This window comes from Cicer arietinum, chromosome 5 (genome assembly GCF_000331145.2).
Source record: "Cicer arietinum cultivar CDC Frontier isolate Library 1 chromosome 5, Cicar.CDCFrontier_v2.0, whole genome shotgun sequence".
NCBI classification, from domain to species: Eukaryota; Viridiplantae; Streptophyta; class Magnoliopsida; order Fabales; family Fabaceae; genus Cicer; species Cicer arietinum.
The window spans coordinates 41261974-41268845 of record NC_021164.2 but is presented as its reverse complement, the minus strand read 5'-3'; the positions used below and the strand labels follow the sequence as shown (position 1 = coordinate 41268845).

General features: G+C 37.7%; 1 pseudogene; it reads left to right on the top strand.

Moving 5' to 3' along the window:
- Positions 1–3861: 3861 nt before the first annotated feature.
- The window catches only part of LOC140920454 (uncharacterized), a 3577-nt pseudogene continuing 566 nt past the window's right edge, over positions 3862–6872 (top strand).

Genomic DNA, 6872 nt, shown 5'->3' with positions numbered 1-6872 from the left:
GTTGCGAAGGATAAGTCGAGCTTGGGAAAAGATCATCAGAAAAGGAAAAGCACTTGGATGCAGAAGTTGTAGCACAAAAGAACCCTATCAACAATGGGTAAAAAATAGAGTCAAAGAAATCAAGTTGCCTTTCCACAATACACCCTCGAGTGATCAGGAAATATCTAAACCTACCCTTTCCACCAATGAAGAAATAGGAGAACTCAAAATATTATTGTTGAAATCTGAGGAGGAGAAAAAAGAGCTACATGCGAAGTTAGAAAAAGTCTCCCAAGAGAACGAGAGCTTACGATCAGAAAACACGTGTAAAAGTCAGTTTATTGAAAGAAGTAACAAGAGGTTGAAAATTGAAAAAGAAAATAAACTTGACATACAAGATTGTTTGAAAGGTGCAAATGAAGAGTTATCGAAGAGGCCTATATGTGGAAGCAGTTGTGGACAAAATCCGCAAGCTCTGAAAAGAAGATAAAAAAAGAGTTTGAAGATTTAAAGAAACAACTGAAATTGAAGAACTACTCTCAAAACATCAAGACGCACTAAGAATAGAAATGGAGAATTCTAGTGAGCTGAAAAATTACATTGATTACCAAGAAAAGATCTATAGTGACCTAAAGGACGAAACCATATATTGGGAGGATCAATTTGTGGTGTTGCTAAGTCAATTAAAGAATCAAGAGATCTATAAAGAGCTGGAAGATAAAGGAAGACATTGGAAAGACTAATTTTCAAAATTGGCAATGCTAGCTAATCAAGCAGTCTTAAAAATTCCAAAACATCTAAGAGAGATTGATGCGGTAATGCATCCGTTGAATACTCCAGTCAAAGTCTACAAGTTCGTTGAATATTGCAAAAATTTAGTAGAAGAATTGGAGGAGAAGATTGGTTGTCCTATTAAAAGGAAAGATTGAAATCCCATAGTCAATATAGTTTTTAATTTGAATATGATGTACTCTTTTTCTTATCAATGAAGGATTTTCTATTATGATTTCTAGTCCTCATATTTTCTTCACTAATAATTTGTTCTTTCTATTACCTAAGGCGTATGATTTCCCACTATCCAACTATCATAATTAACTAATTCCATCACATTCATATTTTAATACTCATAGAAATTTTATTTATTTTTTTTTATTTTTTAAAAAAAAAACAAAAAAAATAAATAAAGTTGTTTCCCCGACACCCTTACCGGACGCGCGCGAATTCCAAGATCATGGATGAACTCGAGCAAAACCAAGAGGTGATAAGAGCGGATGTCAACCAACTGAAGGAAAAGGTCGATCGAATCTTGGAAGCTATACAGGCTTTGGCAAGAAAGGAGAATACAAATGGGGATCCTCCGACTGTAAATGAAGAACACCAAACTACTCCTTCTCATCCACCGGGTTTTACCCCGACTAACCAACAATTTCGCACAACAGCTATACAATTTCCTATATATGGTCTCCCACCGGGTTATACTCCGCCTGTAGTCATCCCCCATGGACAATAACCAAAACCACTCAGCTGTCAACCCCCAAAACTTAAACCAATCACAAATCCCACCTCATATGGGCTATGTGCCTCCCCAAAACACTGTTCCCACATAAAATATTCCATATAGTTTACCTCAAGTGCCCCATTTTGATGCTAACGAGAATTGGCATCAACCTCACATTGTGGATGATACACAATCAAAGGAAAAATTCCATGTCTTAGAGGAGCGAATAAAAGCAATTGAGGGGAATAACGTTTACGGTCTCGAAGCTTTCGACATGTGTTTGGTTCCTGATGTGACTATCCCTCCAAAATTCAAGGTTCCTGACTTTGAAAAATACAAAGGCAACACATGTCCTAAAAATCATCTAATTATGTATTGCAGAAAAATGGCTTCTCATGCTCATAACGATAAATTTCTCATTCACTTTTTCCAAGACAGTTTGAGTGGGACATCGTTAAGTTGGTATTTTCATCTCGAGCGAAATCAAATTCGTTCATGGAAAGACCTAGCTGATGCCTTTTTGAAACAATACAAGTACAACGTTGACATGGCCCTTGATAGGATGCAATTACAAAATTCATTGAAAAATGACAACGAAGCTTTCAAAGAATACGCACAACGGTGGAGGGAAATGGCATCACAAGTAGAACCTCCTTTATCTGAAAGAGAAATGGTTGGTATCTTTATGGATACTCTTCAGTCGCCTTTTTATGATAAGATGATTGGGAGTATGTCATCAAACTTTTCTGACCTTGTCATGATAGGAGAAAGGATAGAAAGTGGGATGAGGAATGGCAAGATTGTATGTGCAACAACTGGCATAAAAAGACCCCAAGCAACATTCACAAAAAAGAAAGAAGGGGACGCTAATGCTGTAATGGTAAACCCTGGAGTCTCCTATTTTCCACCCATCAATTTTTATCGACCCTCAAACTTCCAACCCCCGATACCACAAACTCCTTACATTCCTTATCCATATACGGCCGCAACCACACAAGCTTCATACCCTTAATATTACCCTTCAAGACCACCTTTTTATCAACCACCACCTACCGCATTTTTCCAACAAAGTCAATGGAACCAAAATCCAATCTCAAATCATTACAAACCACCTGCCAATCGAGAAAAAAGGATAACTCGTTTTGACCCAATTCCTGTCACGTACAGCCAATTGTTGCCTCACTTACTTCAAAATTCAATGGTAGTCCTGAGGCCAATGAAACCTCTAGAACCACCATTCCCGAAATGGTATAATCAAAACGCCAAATGTGAATACCATGCTGGAGCCGTGGGGCATTCCATCGAAGATTGTCAAGGCTTAAAAACTAAAGTGCAAGAATTGATTAATTCAAAATGGCTTACCTTCAAGGAAGACGGTCCCAACATAGGGAATAATCCTTTGCCGGGTCACAAAGATGCCGCTGTCAATCTCATTGAAGAAGAGATAGACCAGTACACAAAAGATGATTATGTATCGACCATAGAGCCATGCATGGAAAAAAAACTAGATCTTTTCCAAGACCATTGGAAATCCTCTATAGAAAAGAGAATCCTAAGCCAACTCATAGTGGGAAAAATGCAATAATTGTTCAAGCACCAACCTTTTTTCCTTATGAAAATAACAAAGCGGTTTCATGGAGTTATGAAGTCACATCCCATTTAGTAAATCATCAATCATGTGATATCTTTAAGCCTCAAGGTACTGATATCACCAATATTTTAGGAATTGGCGGGATGACCCGTAGTGGTCGAGTATACACTCCTGAACAACTCAGGAAAAAGGAAGGTCATGGAGAAAAAGGGAAATAAGTTGTGTATCATGCCATAAAAGGATCAGAAACTTGCAAAAAGACAGTGCCTGAAGAAGAAGCTAACAAATTTTTGAAGTTTATCAAGCAAAGTGAGTATAAGGTGGTAGATCAACTAAATCAAACCCCTTCTAAGGTATCTGTTCTTTCTTTTTTATTAAACTCTGAAGTGCATAGAAGAGCACTGATGAAATTTTTAAATGAGGCCCATGTTACCCATGATATTACTGTGGACCAATTTGATGGGGTTGTTGGTAATATCACCGCCAGTAGCGGGTTGAGTTTTAGCGATGTCATGATCATATTCTTGCACGAGTGCTAGTTGATCATATTAAAGCGCTACACATCTTTGTGAGGTGTCATGATCATATTCTTGCACGAGTGCTAGTTGATAACGGTTCATCGTTAATTGTCATGCCGAAATCGACACTTTCAAAACTTTTTGTTGATGGAGCTTGTTTGAAGCCGAGTGCTATGGTGGTGAAAGCGTTTGATGGATCCAGAAGACAAGTTGTTGGTGAGATTGACCTGCCGATTCAAATCAGACCCCATAACTTTGGAATAACCTTCCAAGTTATGGATATTAAACCGGCGTACAGTTGCCTTTTAGGGAGACCATGGATTCATGCTGCTGGAGTAGTGACATCCACTCTACACCAACAGCTAAAGTTTATAGTGAAAAATAAGCTGGTGATAATATATGGGGAAGAGGATATGATAGTGAGTCATCTATCTTCTACGGGATATATTGAAGAAGCAGAGGAAGTCATAGAGACTTCTTTCCAAGCATTAGAAATCGCCAATGCTATCTTCATGGGTGAAGGATTTCGTTTAAAAGAACCAAAATTATCTACCACATCATTGAAGTCTTCAAAATCCATGTTGGAAGGAGGAGCTTTTGTTAAATTTGGGAAATTGATAGAAATACCAGAAAAGAAGGATAAGTACGGGTTGGGATATGTACCTACCAAAGCTGATCAAGATAACGCTGTAAAAGAAAAACGAGAAAGCAAGCTAGCTCGTTGGGAAAACCGGGTATCAAATTCACAAAAGATCCTTATTTGTGACATTCATCAAACCTTTCAAAGCGCCGGAATAATATATGTTGATCAAGTGGCTGTTGTAAAAGAGGATCGTGTTGATGGTGATACCCTTAAATTGGTGTACCCTTGTTCTCTAAACACCAATCTCAATAATTGGAAGATCATCGAGTTTTCCGTGTTTGTTAATTCATGTTCAAAGTAATTGTGTATTTTAACTCCTTTTGCTCTGTCCAAGGCTATAAGGATAGCTAATAGGGCACATGTATTTCAATTACGTACTTATTATCAATAAATACATTTTTGAATTCTCCAGTTGTTTTTGTTTTTCTCTTTTCTTTTTTTGGCAATCTTTATTCATATTTCTTTTTTTCTTTTTTCTTTTTCTTCTTAATTTAAACCATGCAGAGTCGAAAATGAATATGTTGAAAATAGCAACGCTAGAACACTTTCTTGTAATTTTGAACACCCAATTAATCACGCTGACGAGGATTGTGAAGACGATTGTGGGCCTCCCCCAGAACTAGAAAGGTTAATTGAACATGAAGCTAAGATAATCTAACCTTATCAAGAACCTTTTAAGGTGATCAATTTAGGGACTGAACATGACAAGAAAGCGATTAAAATTGGTATGTCTATGAAAGAAAGTAAACGAGAAAAGCTGGTTAAACTTTTATTTGATTATGTGGATGTCTTTGCATGGTCATATCAGGATATGCCTGAGCTAGATACTAACATAGTTGAACACAAGCTACCACTCAAGCATGAATGTGCTCCAATTAAACAAAAATTGAAGAGGATTAGGCCTGATATGTCGCTAAAAATTAGAGAAGAGGTCGAAAAACAATTTGATGTTGGTTTCTTAGCAGTGGCAAAATATCCTCAATGGGTTGCTAATATTGTTCCAGTTCCAAAGAAAGATGGAAAGGTTCGAATGTGTGTTGATTATCGAGATTTAAATAAAGCTAGTCCAAAAGATGATTTTCCTTTGCGTCACATTGATGTCCTAGTAGATAGCACTGCTCAATATTCTCTTTTCTCCTTCATGGATGGTTTCTTAGGGTATAATCAAATCAAGATGGCTCCCGAAGATACGGAGAAAACTACATTCATCACATAATGGGGAACTTTCTGCTATAAATTGATTCCATTTGGATTAAAGAATGCTGGGGCAACCTATCAAAGAGCAATGGTAACTTTATTTCATGACATGATGCATAAGGAAATAGAGGTTTACGTGGACGATATGATCACAAAATCTCGGACCGAAGAAGACCATGTTATTAACCTTCAAAAGTTGTTTGTGCGACTAAGGAAGTTCAGACTCCGTTTAAACCCTGCTAAATGCACTTTTGGTGTAAGATCAGACAAGTTACTTGGGTTTATCGTTAGTCAAAAAGGGATAGAAGTGGACCCAGATAAAGTAAGAGCAATACAAGAAATGCCCGCTCCACGCACAGAAAAAGAAGTTCGTGGCTTTTTGGGTAGATTGAATTACATTGCTAGGTTCATATCGCATCTCACTGCTACATGCGAGCCAATTTTTAAGTTGTTGCGCAAAGACCAAAAGGTTGAATGGAATGATAATTGTCAAAAAGCTTTCGAAAAGATTAAGTAGTACTTGTCAAAACCTCCAATCTTAGTGCCTCCTGTTCCTGGGAAACCGCTTATTATGTATCTGACAGTACTTGATGAGTCAATGGGTTGTGTACTGGGGCAGCATGGCGAATCTAGTAAGAAAGAACATGCTATTTATTATTTGAGCAAAAAGTTCACCAGCTGTGAAACAAGGTATTCACTGCTTGAACGAACATGTTGCGCATTAGCATGGGCTGCTCGTCGGTTGAGGCAATACATGTTATGTCATACAACTTGGTTGGTGTCTAAAATGGACCCAATTAAATACATCTTTGAGAAACCTGCTCTTACTGGAAGGATTGCCCGTTGGCAGATGTTGTTATCAGAATATGATTTGGTATACGTTACACAAAAAGCTATCAAAGGAAGCACCCTAGCAGAGTATTTGACCGAAAAACCTGTAGAAGATTATCAATCAATGTAGTGTGAATTCCCCGATGAAGGTATCATGACTTTATTTGAAGAGACTGAATCATCTGATAAAGAAAAATGGACTTTGGTGTTTGATGGTGCTTCTAATGCATTAGGGCATGGAATTGGAGCCATTTTGATTTCCCCAGAGAACCAGTTCACTTCATTTACGGCTAGATTGTGTTTTGATTGTACAAACAATATTGTAGAATATGAGGCATGTGTCATGGGCATTAAAGCAACCATTGAATCAAAGGTAAAGTTCCTGAGGTATATGGAGACTCGTCTTTGGTCATCCAGCAAACAAAAGAAGAGTGGGAAACTCGAGACTCCAAATTGATTACGCACCATACATATATCAAAGAATTGGTAGAATACTTCGAGCATATCACTTTTCACCATATTCCTCGAGAAGAAAACCAATTGGCTGATGCCTTGGCCACATTATCATCAATGTTCAAAATAAGCATCGGTCAGGATGTGTCGGTCATAAAAATT